Source organism: Macaca fascicularis, chromosome 15, assembly GCF_037993035.2.
Source record: "Macaca fascicularis isolate 582-1 chromosome 15, T2T-MFA8v1.1".
Taxonomy (NCBI): domain Eukaryota; kingdom Metazoa; phylum Chordata; class Mammalia; order Primates; family Cercopithecidae; genus Macaca; species Macaca fascicularis.
This window is the reverse complement of record NC_088389.1, coordinates 103,188,968-103,207,105: the sequence shown is the minus strand read 5'-3', so window position 1 is coordinate 103,207,105 and position 18,138 is coordinate 103,188,968. Positions and strand designations below refer to the sequence as shown.

Here is an 18,138-nt window from a genome sequence, read left to right as displayed (position 1 = left end):
GTCTTTGATTTAGGTCTTCACGCATGTTTTATAAAGAGTGTTAACACACTACACATAGGTAATAATGTCGTCTTTCCTTACCTGATATCTCGTTATGAGGGCCACTTTTGGGGGCAGTGATTCTTAAATTTCAGCAACTCCCGGAGGGTTTGTGAAAGCACAAATTGCTGGGTTCTGCCCTCATGGTATCTGAGGCTGGAAGTCTTCGGTGGAGTCAGAAAACTGGTGTTGCTTTTTTCTTTTTTCTTTCGTGACGTCACCCAGGCTGGAGCGCAATGGCGCGATTTCAGCTCACTGCAACCTCCGCCTTCCGGGTTCAAGCGATTCTCCCGCCTCAGCCTCTGAGTAGATGGGATTACAGGTGCGCGCCATCATGTTTTTGTAGAGACGGGGTTTCACCATGTTGGCAGGTCTTGAACTCCTGACCTCAAGTGTCCGCCCACCTCAACCTCCCAAAGTGCTGGGGTTATAGGCGTGAGCCACTGTGCGCCTAGCCTTTTTTTTTTTTTTTTTTTTTTTATCATAGTTTTTGCTCTTGTCACCCAGGCTGGAGTGCAATGGTATAATCTTGGCTCACTGCAACCTCTACCTCCCAAGCAATTCTCCTGCCTCAGCCTCCCAACTAACTGTGATTTCAGGTGCCTGCCACTACACCCGGCTAATTTTTGTATTTTTAGTAGAGGCGGGTTTTTGCCATGTTGGCCAGGCTGGTCTCAAACTCCTGACCTCAGGAGTTCAGCCTCTCAAAGTGCTGGGATTACACGCATGAGCCACTGTGCCCGGCCTAGAAAACTGGTGTTTCCAACAAGTCCTTTGGTGCTGCTGGTGCTACTGCGGGTCTTCTGAGGACACTTTGAGAACCGCTGCATCAGGATTATCAGCCTGGTAACTCCTGGCCAAAGAAATGCACACTCTTCATTTGGCTAAAATAATTTCCAATGTTCCTAAAGGAAACACAACTTGTGGATTCTCCAAGCGGGAGAGGAGAATCATGTTCCAGTCTATTGACTAACGAAGGGCTCAGGTTTCAAAGGTAAGTTAATTGTCAGACCCACTTTATTGTACCCAGTGTCCTTCTGAAACATAATTATTTATTGGAAATATGTCACAACTAACAAAACATTCTTAAAAATCTGTTAAATTAGAAACAAAATACTGTATTTGCTGATATATTAAAACATAAGGGCCTAATATTTAGAATTGCACTTCTCATACTCGTAACATATACTTGAAATGCTGTTAACATCTACTTTGCTGATTGTTTTGGCGTTACTTGAACTAATGCTTCCGTTTAATAATTCCTTTTTTTTTTCCTTTCATTTTTTCAATCAATCCTTTCTCTTTTCTATGAAGATCCATGTCATCTTAGAATTCCATTTTGGCCTTCTAGGTTCTTTACTTCTTCCTCCAGCCTGTCATTTTCACGTCTTCAGTAATTTCTCAGAGTTCTCACAGAAGGTTAACCACTTTTGTGCATCTTGAAACTTTTAACCTTTGATTTGAAGATAAATGCTAAAAAATAAATATAATTCTTATGAATACATTATGCACAATGTTAAATTCAAAATGACATGTTTCATGCTGTGTGCTATAGATACGCCAAACTTCATTTCAAACAGATTAAATAAAACACATGGAACTACATGCACTTTTTGTGAACAGCATCTTCATACCTGTTGTTTGTTAATGTCAGCGATTATAAGCTTATAGGTGTGTTTTTCAACTGATCATTGAAAATAAATGTGGCATGTCTATTGGCGGAGCCACTCACACCTACTAATTATTTGAGAAATGTACTCAAACACACAGTAGTGCCTTCTAGAGAAAGCATAGTATAGTCCTCCCTCACATCCAAGGACAACAATTAATTTCTTTAAGCTTTCTTCACAAAACAATGCAATAAAAGAGGAGGAAATTGGGACTTGATTGAAGAAATATCTCTTCTGGGAGCATAAACTAATCATGAGTGACTGTAAGAAATCTCTCACAGGCATTTTTATTTTTGCCTTTTGTTGTTGTTATTTGCTTGGTTTTCGTTTGTTTTTAATTTTTATTGTTTTATTTTATTTTTATTTTTTGAGGCAGAGTCTCACTCTGTCACCCAGGCTAGAATGCAGTGGCACTGTCGTGGGTCACTGCAGCCTTTGCCTCCCGGGTTCAAGCGATTCTCCTGCCCCAGCCTCCTGAGTAGCTGGGATTACAGGCACCTGCCATCATGCCTGGCTAATAGAGACAGGGTTTCACCATGTTGGCCAGGCTGGTCTTCAACTCCTGACCTCAGGTGATCCGCCCGCCTCAGACTCCCAATTGTTTTTTTATTTTTTAATTTTAATTTTTTTTTTATTTTTTGGGGGACAGGGTCTCACTCTGTCACCCAGACTGGAGTGCAGTGGTGTGATCTCAGCTCACCGCAACCTCCGCCTCCTGGGTTCAAGCGATTCTCCTGCCTCAGTCTCACGAGTAGCTGGGATTACAAGCATATGCCACTACCGCTTGGCTAATGTTTGTGTTTTTAGTAGAGATGGGGTTTCACCATGCTGGCCAGGCTGGTCTTGAACTCCTGACTTCAAGTGATTCACCCACCTCAGCCTCCCAAAGTGCTGGGATTACAGGCATGAGCTACCGCACCCAGCCAGTTTTTTATTTTTACCATCACTAAAACAAAGGCAGCACATGCAATTGTCAGTGCCATTTGGCATCTTAAATTAAGACTGAAGACTGCAAAATCCATTTCCTGTTTTCATCCCTTGCTTAATATGAATTTTTCAAAAGATCACTTCCCCTAAGTTACAATAAGAAAATTAGAAATTAATTTGCTTTATCACAAATGGCTTGCATGCTGAGGCATTGTTTAAATGTGTCTGGTCTTTTCTGATTTTTATAACTTAGAGCTCTAAGTCCTGTTATTTCAGTTTACACCATGGTTTTAGGGGCACAGAAATTTAAAAGTGAATGTACAAAAGGCTCTCTGGAATGCTGGCCTACTTTGCACAAGTGAGGGGCTACTTTTCAAACCTTTTCTGTAGTACATGTGTTAATATATCTTGGGCTCTTTCCAGAAGTTATTCTGGCTAAAGGACATCCGAAGCACATCGGAGTTCTCATTCTAATAAAGAAAAGAATGTAATACCAAGGCAGTAGTTGCTTCCTCAGCTCTCTTTACCTCTCCCAATGTTTTACTGGAAAAACCTTCTCACTTATTCATATTTATATACCAATCATGACATCTATCTGGTGATAACTACATGCTAGGTTTTGTAAGTATTATTCCATTTATTTATTTATTTATTCGTTTAGAGACAGAGTCTCGCTCTGTCACCGAGGCTGGGGTGCAATGGCGGGATCTCAGCTCACTGCAACCTCCGCCTCCCAGGTTCAAGCGATTCTCCTGCCTCAGCCTCCTGAGTAGCTGGGATTACAGGCACACACCACCACACCCAGCTAATTTTTGTATTTTTAGTAGAGACGGGGTTTCACCATGTTGGTCAGGCTGGTCTCGAACACCTGACCTTGTGATCTGCCTGCCTCAACCTCCCAGAGTGCTGAAATTACAGGCGTGAGCCAGTGCACCCAGCCTATTTTAAAACCACCTTATAGTTGTTAGTGTCATCCTCCTTTTATGGATGAGGAAATGGAGGTTTGCATAAGTTTAGCACCTTGCCTGAGGTCACACAGTTAATGAGTGATCAGGGGAGGATTGGAACCCACTTTTGACACCCTGGCCAGAGCCCTTAGGCACCAAGCTGGGCCACCATTTACCTTTCCTTACGTCCCTTTTCCTAACTCCCAGTTACTTCTTTTTTTCTAAGTGTTCTCAATAAAAGTGACTTGCAATTTGCTGATATGGAATTGGAATTCCATATCCTATGATCTGTTAAAAGATGGTACAGAGACAAAATGATAAAAGGAAGAAGGAGGATAAGAAAAACATGAGCTCTGCCCTGAAATAATGGAAGACTCTAGACACACATGTTAAACAACTGAAACCCACACATCAGAACAATAAAACCAGTGCCGTAGGTGCTAGGGAAATGTCTGTGGAACTAAATGTGAGATCAAATGAGATCTAGAAGCACTAAGGGGGTCTAATTATGGACATGAACAGCATTTGTGAAAAGTTTGTTAAGAAAATATGGATTTCTTCTTTACAATAGTAAACATTAACTCTCCACACTACTCCCCCATCATCCCAAAGTTCCAAAGGTCATGTGACAATTGTGAGTGTTAAATAAAAGGATCCAGCTTAAGAAATCAATTTATTACAGTGAAAACTGTCATAATTCAACAAATGTTCATTGAATGCACACTATATGTAGGCACTGCACAGCAGATATTTTGAAGTCTTAATTTGTTCACAATATTGGCAGAAATTCCTAAATAACTATTCAAACTGTAGTCAGTATAAAAACGGTAGTCCATGAAAACTCACTTCGTATGCTTATTTCTCTCTAAATCGGAAACATTTTGAATTAGGGTAAGAATTTGTGATTCTAGGCTAATTTACTTCAAGTACCCATTTATTTCTGCTATTCAGTGTTTTAAATTTAAAGCAAGCTATGTCTTCTTCAAAAACATAGTCTTTAACATTGTTTTCTGAATTTAGCGTGTTTAAAAATATATGAAAAACCAAAATGGGCTATGGATTCCCGCATGTCACAGTTAACTCATTCGAACCTAGAATCTTCTTCCTGCAGTGCAAAACTGTAAAACTCTCTCCTTTAAATACTCTTCACTATGTTTGAAAGTTTAAGAGGTCACATTTTATCAATATAAATACTGATGCACCTGATTCTACTGACAAGCCATTTTCCACAATGATACTTAATAAAATGATCTTAACAATAGAGAACCTAGACCAGGCTCGGTGACTCACACCTGTAATCCTAGCATTTTGGGAGGCAGATCACTTGGAGTCAGGGGTTTGAGACCAGCCTGGCCAACATGATGAAACCCCGTTTCTAGTAGAAATACAAAAATTAGCCAGGCGTAGTGGTGCGCATCTGTAATCCCAGCTACTCAGGAGGCAGAGGCGGGAGAAACGCCTGAATCCAGGATGCAGAGGTTGCAGTGAGCTAAAGTCGCGCCACTGCACTCCAGCCTAAGTGACAGAGCAAAACTCCATCTCAAATAATAATAATAATAAAATAGAGAACCCATACACTGTTTCTCAACTTGAAAACATTTTTATCTTGGCAAAAATCATAACATCATAAAAGAATGGACTACTGAAATGAAATCTATTATTCAACAATCAATACCTATAACATCAAAGGGCTAAGATGAGCACGAATTTTAGAAAAGATGATTATGCACCATGCAAATGTGCATATGAGAAAGGGTTCTACAGACAAGTGGGACAGAGGTAGGAAAGAAGGTCATTTGTATGGATGCCTGGTAGTGCTATTTCTTTTTCAGCTCATGACTAAATATATTTACTTAAAACACCTCAATGGTTTCTCATCGCCCACATTATAAAATCCAGTCCCTTACCATAGTCTCAATGACCTGAATGGAATTCATCTCTCCAACTTCATTCCCTAGCACTCTCCAAAACACTCCCTGAATTTTTCTCATACTAGCTTTCTAGTATGTAGTGGTTCTCCAAATAGACCATGGGGAAAACTGCAAGGATTTTCATCCAGAGAGTAAAAATCTGGTTTATGCTTCCTTTTTTACATGCAGTTTTTCCTAACTGAAACAACCTTCTTTACCTATTCCACCCTCAAAACCAAGGCTAAGAGAGTCTTCTGTGAAGCCATCTCGAACCACTTTCCCAAAAGCTGCTACACTCTTTCCTCTGTGTCAGACAGTATTCCTTTTACATTATTTATTACACTTATTACCCACTTAATTCCCTTTTAAGTTGGACAATTCATCATGCCAGAATCTGTGACTTAGTTATCTTTGCATCTCAGGTTCTAGCACAGTTTCAGACATGTCATAGAGGTTTGATAAAACTTAAGTTTTGTATTGATGTTGAATCTTATGTAGACATAAAACGTACATTTGAAAATCATCTCGGCCGGGTGTGGTGACTCATGCCTGTAATCCCAGCCCTTTGGGAGGCTGAGGCGGGCAGATCACAAGGTCAGGAGTTCGAGACCAGCCTGACCAACATGGTGAAACCCAGTTTCTACTAAAAATACAAAAATTAGCCAGGCATGGTGGCGGGCCCCTATAATCCCAGCTACTTAGGAGGCAGAGGCAGAAGAATCGCTTGAACTTGGGATGCGGAGGTTGCAGTGAGCCAAGATCTCACCACTGCACTCCAGCCTGGGTGACAGAGTGAGACACCGTCTCAATAAAAAAAAAAAAAGAAAAAAATCTGTGTATTTCAATAGTTATCATTTTTATTTTTATCTCCCTACAATATCTATATATATTTTCCCTCTGTTCCACCTTCTCTCATATCAAAACTTTTTGCTTTTCTAATGGGTATATTCAACTGGCTTCATTGTACAGCATTATAATAGCTAGCAAAAGAACACAATCTGTGGAAACAGTTAAGCTCACTTCTTTTTTTTTTTTTTTTTTTTTTGAGACCGTCTCACTCTATTGCTCAGTCTGGAGTGCAGTGGCATGATCTTGGCTCACTGCAACCTCCACCTCCCAGGTTCAAGCGATTCTCGTGCCTCAGCCTCCTGAGTAGCTGGGATTACAGGTGCCTGCCACCATGCCCAGCTAATTTTTGTATTTTTAGTAGAGACGAGGTTTCACCATGTTGGCCAGGCTGGTCTCAAACTCCTGACCTCAAATGATCCATCCACCTTAGCCATCCACCTTAGCCTCCCAAAGTGCTGGGATTACAGGTGTGAGCCATCGCGCCCAGTCAGCTCACTTCTTAAGAAGTAGAACTGTCCAAAATTTTAAAATTATTAAGTACGTATGTGCGTGTATGTTTGAATACAGCTATTATTACATAACTTGGAATGGAAGAGTGAGCTAAAGTTCTGTTTCAGTCATGAATCAAGATCTGTCCCACAAAGGTTATCACAAAACTAGCAATAAAATGATAATGAATATTCACCCAAATGTCTAGTAACTTCATTAGTTTGTGGATACAAATAATGTCAAATTTTCAGTTAAATTTGGACTTGTGACTGGGCACAGTGTCTCACACCTATAATCCCAGCACTTTGGGAAGCCGAGGCAGGCAGATTACCTGATGTCAGGAGTTTGAGAGATGCTGAAACCCCATCTTACTAAAAAAAAAAAAAAAAAAAATTAGCCGGGCACGGCAGTGTACACCTGTGGTCCCAGCTACTTGGGAGGCTGAGGCAAGAGAATTGCTTGAACCTGGGAGGCAGAGGTTGCAGTGATCCAAGATTGTGCCACTGTGCTTCAGCCTGGGCCACAGAGCCAGACCCCATCTTAAAAAAAAAATAAAAAATAAAATAAAAATAAATTTGGACTTGCTCTTGAAGGATTCCAGATCCTTTCAGATCCTTTCTCCCCTGAGTTGCCCAGTATGGCAGAATCACTAAGGAATGTCTTACAAATCATTCCTGGTCATCACACACTGCCACCTACATTGGTGCTGCTGTGAACAGTGCCAGAACTATGCAGACCATGCTCCTACCTCGCTTTTGTCTTTTATTTTGTTTGTTTCTGTTTGTTTGGTTGGTTTTTGCCCTCCCAAGATTGTTTCCAGCTAATAATGTTCACAGAGAGAGACAAGTGAAAGAATCTGCTCTGTGTGTTATGCTGTCCTTGGGGATTCTCAAAAATGGTGGACAGCAGTGAGAAGAATGGAAAAAAAAAAAAAAATCAGGGGCCTGGGATGTAGGATTACAAAGGCAGTGAAAAACACGTTTTTTTCTTTCTCCTTGGAGTGACATACAGGGTGAATTTATCAGGGCTAATTTCAGGTATTAGCTGCCACACTTTAATATTTCTTTCACTCACAGACCCTCTGTCCTTTGGCCTATACTGGAGTCTGACTTGTCCAGCAGCACGTTGTCCTCGTGGTGAATTCTGTTATCAGGTACTCCCTCCAAGACTTCATGAAATTGGTCAGCTTGTGCTCCCGCCTCCAAAACATACACACCCCAGCCCCGAATCCACCAGACATACCTGTGTGCATCTGAACCCCAGTTGTGAACTACCCTTAAGTTGTTCATTTTTTCTTTCAGGAAGTTTCTCAATATCCTCTTAAGATCAGTAATTACAAAGATAGACTCCTAGGGAAGTGGAGTATCATCTACCTCTATGCCACCTAACTCTATGCCACCAAACTATCCAAAATTCAGCCTTGAATCAGAGGTGATTTCCTTCACAACAGCAATTACCATTGTAAGAAATATGTTAATTATTAGCATTTGTAGCTTTGCTAAAGATTATTCCCATCAAAAGGTCCAGAATTTGAATTAGACATTCACTGTGAAATTAAATGGCGAGAAAGTCATGAAACCACATGCCTTTGGTTTTCTCTATCTAGTGAAACATAATTCTCCTCTTCTCTTAACATTGGAAAATTTTATTGATGTGGTTGTTACAGGAACCTCCTTCTTTTGATGAATGGCTCTGGTTTGAGCAATTTTCCTTCTGCCACTGTGCCACATGTAACTATTAACTGTGATGTAACCTACTCTACAAACTGAGATTTTAAATTCAAGGGCTAATTTTAATCCTGGTTATGTCAATGAGACTTCACTGAAGATAAATATAGCTTGCTGAATTTTTATGTCAATAGAGTGAACATAGTAGAGTATATGCAGTTACCCAAATTAGAAAGAAGTTTGTTATTTGTTTATTTATTTATTTATGGGTTTTGTTTTTTGGTGTTTGGGTTTTTGGGTTTTGTTTTGTTTTTGTTTTTGAGACAGTGTCTTGCTCTGTCACCCAGGCTGGAGTGCAATGGCATGATCTCGGCTCATGATAGCCTCCTCCTCCTGAGTTCAAGCAATTTTCATGTCTCAGCCTCCTGAGTAGCTGAGATTACAGGCCCGGCTTTTTTTTTTTTTTTTTTTCCTGGTATTTTTAGTAGAGATGGGGTTTTTCCATGATGGCCAGGGTCTCAAACTCCTGGCCTCAAGTGATATGCCCGCCTTGGCCTCCCAAAATGCTGGAATTACAGGCGTGAGCCACCACACCCACGCAAAAAGAGGTTTTTTAATCCCTCCACTTTGAATTCTCTGGTCTTCCAATGTTACAATAGCTCCTCTTTGGACAAAGTATTGGGATAAAGGTCAGATATTTCAGATGACCAAATGGAAAAAAGCACTAAAGCAATTTTCTAGCAAATGTATCTGAAATATTATTCATTATACAGTTTGGGTATCCACAGTAATTGAATTTACTAAACCATTTATTTTGTGTGGTTACGCTTTGACATTATAGGTCAGATCAAAATGACACACAAGAGCAATAGAAGGCCATTTGCTCAAAGTACATGTGTATTTATCTTTCTGCTGTAAATGCTTCCAAATATTACAGTTGTTGGGGGTAGAACAGTTAAGGGTTTTGTTTGTTTGTTTATTTAAGTTAAGGAAAAAGGTAGAGCAAGTATTCACCCAGTGTCCTGAGAGAAGAGCATAGGCCTTTGGTTTTTTTCCAGGAGCTGAGTAAATCTGCCCATATGCTGATAAGCAGAGGTTTTTCTTGGGATGCAGGTGGCCCAATCTGCATAAAGATCCCAGTCCCTGAACTCTGGACAATATTCAAAATGAAAAATGCTAATCATGGAAAATAAAGTACAAAATTGGCAGGGTCTTTGAGGACAGGTGATGCAAGGCTACCACCTGGGTTTAAATGTTTATGAGAGAGGGCTTGTTTGAGCAGTGACTAATGCTGGAAGTTCCCCCAACCTAGGCACCTTAACATAGTAGATGGATTTGACAGCACAAAAGTGTAAACTAAGACTAGCACGGTGGCTCATGCCTGTAATTCCAACACTTTGGGAGGCTGAGGTGGGCAGATCACCTGAAGTCAGGAGTTCGAGACCAGCTGGCCAACATGGTGAAATCTCATCTCTACTAAACATTCAAAAATTAGCCAGGTGTGGTGGCATGCACCTGTGGTCTCAGTTACTCGGGAGGCTGAGGCATGAGAATCACTTGAACCCAAGGACAGGCAGAAGTTGCAGTAAGCTGAGATCCCACCACTGTACTCCAGCCTAGGCAACAGAGTGAAACTCTGTCTCAAATAAATGAATAAACAAATAAATAAATAAAAATAAATAAAAGTGTAAGCCAAAATGTGTTGTTCCCCTGGGACCCAACCCAAGGCCTGGTCAAGGACCCAGGCCAACCAGACCATTCTAGTAGCAGTGTAGACTGCATGGGACCAATCTTCATTTATGATATCAAGTAGTAGCAAGAAGCAACAGCTCAGACCTAACACCACCATCCCCATCACTATCTTTGAACTGAGATTTTTACACTATTTGGAGGAGTGGAATCACAAGGAGAAATACCAGATTCTTGCTAGTAAGTCTTATGGGGGCTAGAATGGTCAATTCAAATAATTTTTTTAAAAAATATATGAACATATTTGTATCCTAAGTTTGTACATCAGGACCTACTGTTTATATAGTTCCAAATAATCTGTTATTTATTGTTATCTTATTTTTTTCCTTTTCTACAGGCTAATTGGATCATTTATACTAAATAAATAACTGCATTATTATCAGGGAAGAATTTGTGAAGTTCTAAATACGAAGTGGAGAGCATCTATTCACTAGTGTTAGCTTTTTAATGCTCTGAGGAAAGATAATTGGTAATTGGCAACTCTGTAACTCTGTTTTTTTTTTTTTTTTAAACCTACTCAAACATTTTGATGAAGAAAAATTTTTTACTAGAAAAAAGGGAGGGACAATAGCAAAAACAGATAAACAGGCAGCTTTATTGGTTGACCTTCTATGTATTAAAAGCATGTCTCTGACTCTGCAAGTAAATATAAATTTGTGGTTATGCATAGGAAAGCTTAACTATTTCACACATAAGGTCAAGTACTCAGATGGCCATAGTTTGCAAAAGGGTCACATGTACATTAGAATTCAAAATATAAGTATCTGCTAAGATAAACTTTTAATTAAATGTTTGTGATGTTTGACTTTTCCTTGCCAGATAAATAAAATCCAGCCACTGACTAATTAAGTAGAAAACTTGAGCACTGAGACAGGACACAGAAAAACAAAAATAATTTATTCAGTGATTTTGCCTTTCTTAATGAGGCCAGGATATGTTACAGGGGGTGAATTTGCTTCAGACTAAAGTGTTTGAAGAGTATGAACCACCAAAAACACAGAGTCAACCCATGTAAGAATCCACAAATGCACACACACACATATTCCTCAAAAACATCAGGCATTAAATGTCTAGGGTTTTAAAAAAATATATCAGTTCTTAAAATGACTCCACAGAAATGACAAATCTGAAATTCTAACTAGTGGCTAAGGCCTCTATTTTATGACTCAGACTTTCTGTTCTTGTCAGAGGAATGGAAAGGAGAGCAGTACCTCTTAGTTTAGTTTCTCCTCAAATCTACTTATCAGCTAAGATTACAGTGAAGGTCACAATTATAAAATGGTTGAATTCTCTCTATTTTAGGCAGTGGAAGATACACTTTGATTGTTTTATTTAATTTCCTTACAAGGGACAAGCCATTAATGCATTTCTTATTTTTTTAGAACTTAGTTTTCAAATCTACCTGGATCATTCAGTGTCTTTTCTTGCTTTGGGGGTAATTTTGGAAAATCCATTGCAAGCAGATCATGAAGACGATAAAGAAAATGCAGCTAGTTTGTTCCAAGTCCTTCAGTTCACTGCATTTTATTGTGTTATAAATTTCATATTTTCAACTTGGACTCTCCTCTAGCTCCTCTGTCCCACCTCCCTCCCACACTCTTCTGAAAGATAAAACTATGTGAATGTGAATGCTGTCTTTGTCTACTCAGACTTTTACAGAGTAACAGTAATAGCTTTGAAAATCTTCCAGTATAATTAATCTAACCTGTGACATCATTTAACTGTAATGACTCACATTTGTGTAGTACTTCAGAGATTACAGTATTTTCTTATTTGAGACTTGCACAGCCCAATGAGAAAGATAAAGAAGGAATTGCTACTATTTCTGTTACACAATGGAGAAAATTGTGCCTCCCAGGGCCAGATGATGGCCCCAAATCAGCTAGTAAGTGGAGGGGCTGGTTTGCCTACTTTGACTATACTACTTTGCCTCTTTCCAACTAGTTCTTATGTGACTTTCCATCTAGCATGTTTTCAACATACTCAGCATTTATGTTTGTCTTATGAAGCATAAGTTGAAAAACAATAAGCAAAATAGAAGAGCGAATTTAGAGAATTCTCTAGATAGTTGCCTGTTGCCCTGGATAGAAGTACCCACTTTGATCTCTATAAAGATTGCACATAAGCCTTTACATAAAATATCATACGTATCTCACAACTAAAACTCAAATATCAATTAATATTCAGAGCAACAAAAGTTAGTAGCCCAAGAAATTGTTCTTGGAGTCTATGCTTCAGACCTGTCAGTCTGAGTCAAGGTAAAAACTCTTAACCCTATTGATGGTACTAGTGCTTCAGCGTCAATAAAAATATGTTGGTAATTCCACAAATATGTTCAGATTTCATATGTTTTTGCATTTCATGAACTCCTTAAAGCCTAAGCCCAGTTCTTATTTGCCCTTATATCATTGCAGATAAGCTCAGTGCCTTGAGCATAATAAACATTCAGTACATGTTTGATTTGTTGTTAAGCACTTGACAGATACCTGCATCATAGTTTCTAACTTAGGCTGACTAGTCAATATGGATCTCAACAGGACTCTGAACAAAACTCCATTGTTGATCCTAATTTGCACATAGACACAATTATTCTTTGGTAGATTCACAAAATAAAGGTTATGTTTGCAATTCTATTTCCAACCAAAGCATTAAACTGAGTCTTTAACTTACCAATCACTATAACTTGATAATGAACCTCTGTGTGTGTGTGTGTGTGTGTGTGTGTGTGTGTGTGTGAAAGGGTGGAGAAAACTAGAAACAGATATGTGTGGTTTTCTGTGTTATTTGCTAGAATGGCAAATTTTTCTTCATTATTTTTCTACAAATTGTTTTAATAATTTCATTATTTTTCATTATTTTCTACAAAACAATTCTCATCCAAATAGGTTTGCTTTAAATTAAGATTAAAAAAAGAAAACGACTGTATTATGTATTTAAATATTTATAATACATTACATATAAAATATATTTAACATGTATTTATATATTACATAATATATCTTTATATAGCATATGTCTGCATACATCTATATACATATGTATGCATGTGTGTGTGTGTGTGTGTGTGTGTATATATATATATACTTTCCAAAAGAAATCTTAAAAGGGCCTATTTGGGGAATCTATTTGTTACTATTCATTTTTATCTCAAGGCTCATAAACATGTATAGACAATGTCTATAACTATGGAAGATACCAAGTATTATCCCTCAGAAAACACTATAGCAATTAAGATTTTTTCCACCCAAAGCATCAGGAATCAGCCCTGGCTAAGCAAAAGGGGTTTTGTTGGCTGGGCACGGTGACTTACGCCTGTAATCCCAACACTTTGGGAGCCTGAGGTGGGTGGATCCCCTAAGGTCAGGAGTTTGAGACCAGCCTGGCCAACATAGCAAAACCCCATCTCTACTAAAAATACAGAAATTAGCTGGGCGTGGTGGTGTGTGCCTGTAATCCCAGCTACTCAGGAGGCCGAGGAGGGAGAATCACTTGAACTGGGGAGGCGGAGGCTGTAGTGAGCCAAGAAAGTGCCATTGCACTCCAGTCTGGGTGACAAGAACTAAACTCCATCTTAAAAAAAAAAAATATATATATATATGGGATGGGGTTTGTTATGAAGACGTCAGATAGTACACAGAATCTACAGGTAGGCTGGAGAACCAAACTCAGAACCAAAACAAGGCAGAATCGAAGGCCACCAGAGTTACTTGACCTTCTTTTCAGGCTGCTGCTACTGGAATAAATAAATGACCATCAACCATTGTCACTGTTTTGTCCACAAGTCACTTCACTTGGTGTTCAGAGAAAGAAAACACAACTGGCTTAGCGTTGGCCACATGTCATACCTTAAGTTTGGGATTGAGGAAATTATGCAGCGTCAATCAAATGATATGAGGTTGAGGAATGGGTGGAGTCCCAAATGAAACTGAGGAGTATGCCTAGGACTGAACTGAAGGCTCCTGAGTGGCCATATCTCCTTAAATAACTAGGATCTCCCATCCCCTTGTGCTACCCCTACAGGTTTTTTCCATGTATGTGCCTTTTTCTAAAATGCCCCCATAGAACACAATGGAACTCCTTTACTGAATGCTCACTCATCACTTCCTCAAAAGGAGATTATCTAAATTGCTATTACTTCATGCACTTTTTTTCCAAGTACAGGATCTCCTGTGAGACATCAATTTCCCCTCTAGTTTCATCATGATTCTACCTTAACGTATAGTAAGTTATGGTTAAACTGAGTATGGGTTGAATTGTGGCCGCCTCAAAATTTATATATTGAAGTTCTAACCCCTAGTAATTCAGAACATGACCTTATTTGATGACAGGGTCTTCACAGAGGTAATCAAGTTAAAGTGAGGTCACTAGGGTGGGCCCTAATCCAGTATCACTAGTATCCTTACAAAAGGGGGAAGTTTGGGCTCAAAGATCCACAGAGAGAGAGGTAAGACAACATGAAGAATCACAGGGAGAAATAACCATCTACAAGCCAAAAAAAGAGGACCATGACAGGTTTTTCATCACAGTCCTCAGAACAAACCAACCCTCCAATACCTTGATTTTGAATTTATAGCCTCCAGAACTGTGAGGATAATAAATTTCTGTTGTTTAAGCCACCTCATTTATGGTACTTTGTTATGACAACCCTAGCAAGCTAATATGTCATCAGAACACTCTTCACATAATATTGGGGGGGGAATCATTACAATTACAAATAAACATATATCAAGAAATTTAAGGCCAGGCACACACCTGCAACCCCAGCACTTTGGAAGTCCAAGGCAGGTGGATCACCTGAGCTCAGAAGTTTGAAACCAGCAAGTAGCATGGTGAAACCCCATCTCAAAAAAAGAAAATACACAAAAATTATCTGGCCGTGATGGCATGCACCTGTAGTCCCAGCTACTCAGGAGGCTGAGGTGGGAGGATCGCTTGAACACAAGACATGGAGGTTGCACTGAACCAAGATTGCACCACTGCACTCCAGCCTGGGCAAGAGCCAGACTCTGTCAAAAAAAAAAAAAAAATAGAAGAAAAAGAAATATACAGTTGTATAAATATACTCTTTATGCACGGGAGGTGAATAAAGTAAAATCTACCCTTTGTATTCATTAACCTATACTTTAAGGGATACTTCAGGGGGACAATTCCCTCAGAATGTATTAATTTCCTACAGATTTCAGGTATAGCAATGTCTTAAAAGAAAGAAAGAGTTAGCAGGACTTCTGCAAATGTTGACATACTTTATGGGAAGTCTAGTCTCTTTGGGTTCAAACTCATAAAAATATCAATGTCATCTGATGTTACTTCCTTGGCTGGAGAGATACCTGATAGGAGAAAAATTTTGATCACTCAAAACTAAACAAAATTCCTAGATTTTTAAGATTCCCCCATTTATACTTAGACCCAATTTAATGTCAGCAAACATTTATGAAGCACTAATTGCTGCCATACCCTGTGCTTGAAACTAGAGGATACAGTAACATCATTTCTACTTTCAAAGAACTCAGTCCAGTGTAGGAAATAAATAAGTAAACAAATGACTTTAATATAATATATTCAGATTATGATGAGGATAAGCAGAGTATTATGGGGACCCAGTGAAAAGGCAAGTTGGTAAGGTTGGGGACGTAGGGCTTAGAAAAGGCTTCTAACAGATTCACTGATAAAGCCAGAAGCAGGGTTGATTTCTGACCATGTGCAGCATCCAAGGAGAGTGCCTACAACTCAAAACCCAAAGTCACTATACAAGCAAGAACAAAACACACCAGCAAGACAAATGCTAGGTATCTTTCATTCAATAAGCACCCTGGGAATAGAACCGAGTTTATTAATGTTAAGCTATTTGATTAAACATACATCAACTCAGTAATGCCAGTTTATTCAATATCACTTTAAAACATGTCCAGAGAGGGTTTGTAAAGGTGCTGGCAAGGAGGTGCTGTGGCAGCAGTAGGTGAGAGGGGACTTTTCGGGTATACAGCTCTTCCTCAGTCGAAGGTCTGCTTCCTCCACCCACTTCTCCACTTTTTCTGTATGCAAAACATGGAGCTCTTGTCCCCTCTGATTTCTTCACAGGTACATATAGCCTTGTTGAACTTTTGGGGTGCTACATCAAATCTTGGGTTCCCTCTTTGACTTTTTGCTCCAGTCATGGATTAGCCCATACCCACATGATTCAGGCTATTCCATTTCTTCCTTGATCACTCATACACTAGGACCACAGGACAAAATAGTGCTGCCCAGCTTCACCCTCTCCCCACTCCTGCACACAGGCCCCACAAGGCCACCTCAGGATGTCTGATCTCAGCTGATGCCAAGTGGCCACAGATCATAAGTAACTGGGCATTTTACTCACAGTCTCACACTTGAGAAATACCTCAATTTCTCAAGTACTTCTATGTGCATAGGAACATAACAACAAGTGGGTATCTACCACGGTATTTCAAAGGAAGAAAATTTAAAACAGGCCTATAGGCAACCTCCTATGCTGAGAACAGTATCTTGGATGTAGAGTTCCCTTAAAATGTTTCTTTTTTTTTTTTTTTTTTTTTTTTTGAGGCGGAGTCTGGCTCTGTCGCCCAGGCTGGAGTGCAGTGGCCGGATCTCAGCTCACTGCAAGCTCCGCCTCCCGGGTTTACGCCGTTCTCCCGCCTCAGCCTCCGGAGTAGCTGGGACTACAGGCACCCGCCACCTCACCCGGCTAGTTTTTTGTATTTCTTAGTAGAGATGGGGTTTCACAGTGTTAGCCAGGATGGTCTCGATCTCCTGACCTCGTGATCCGCCCGTCTCGGCCTCCCAAAGTGCTGGGATTACAGGCTTGAGCCACCGCGCCCAGCCTAAAATGTTTCTTATAGGTTTGTTCAGACAAACAGTATCCTGCACAGTTTCTGGGCAACATAGAAGTGTTGACTACTTATAGACTTTTTTGTGCATAAATTTGGGTAGTTAAATTACAAAAAAGCACTGGGGAAGGCAGGCCACTGAGAATGAGAGTGGAAAATAGTGCACTGCTAGATGTGGTTTACGTAGATTCCTTCCATGCTGTTTTTCTCTGATTATTACAAGCAGGAAAAAATTTAAAAAATTAAATCTGTCACATTAGGTGCTTAGTTACCCAAGGGCAGAAAAGAGGTCTATGCATATTTGTCAAATACAAAATATGTTCCCAGGAGCCTTCTATTTATTCATTCATGGACTTAGCAAGCATGTTCTCAACACCTCAGGTACATATTTGATACTAATTTGTTATTTCCAAGTTCCAAGAAAAAAAAAAAAAAACAAGTTTCTTCAAAGAGAAGGAATAACTAATTAAATTACTATCAGTAATGACCACAGGCTTAATCACATAATTTCTAAAAACTGCCATGCAAAATCAGAGCTCAATTTTAAAATACATATTATTAATCATATTGATGATTGACATTAGAGAAACAACCACTCAGAGAAGTAGGGAAATTGGCTCTTCTCTTGGACTCGGGTTCACCCTGAATTCATGTTTACCAAGGTGTTGACTAAAGTGAGGGATGATTAATTTTTTTTATTTTTTTGAGATGGAGTCTTGCTCTGTTGCCCAGGCTAGAGTGGCATAGTGCAATCTCAGCTCACTGCAACCTCTGTCTCCCCAGTTCAAGCGATTCTCCTGCCTAAGCCTCCCAAGTAGCTGGGATTACAGGCGCCCGCTACCGCCCCCCGCTAACTTTTGTATTTTTAGTAGGGACGGGGTTTCACCATCCTGACCTTGTAATCCATCCGCCTCAGACTCCCAAAGTGCTTGGATTACAGGCATGAGCCACCGCACCCAGCTGAAATATTTGATATTTTTAATGGAGGTTTCTGCTCAGTTTTTAGGATACATACACATGGTGGTGCACATACTGTATACCGAGTG

The 18,138-nt window shown here is 39.6% G+C and overlaps 1 long non-coding RNA gene across 1 annotated transcript in view; it reads left to right on the top strand.

The window, feature by feature from the left end:
* Positions 1-317: 317 nt before the first annotated feature.
* The window catches only part of LOC135967582 (uncharacterized), a 63,423-nt gene continuing 45,602 nt past the window's right edge, over positions 318-18,138 (top strand). Inside the window, exons 1-2 of the long non-coding RNA XR_010581743.1 lie at positions 318-1,033; positions 7,908-7,984. This is a non-coding gene — a long non-coding RNA (uncharacterized lncRNA). The remainder of the gene's footprint in view (positions 1,034-7,907; positions 7,985-18,138) is intronic.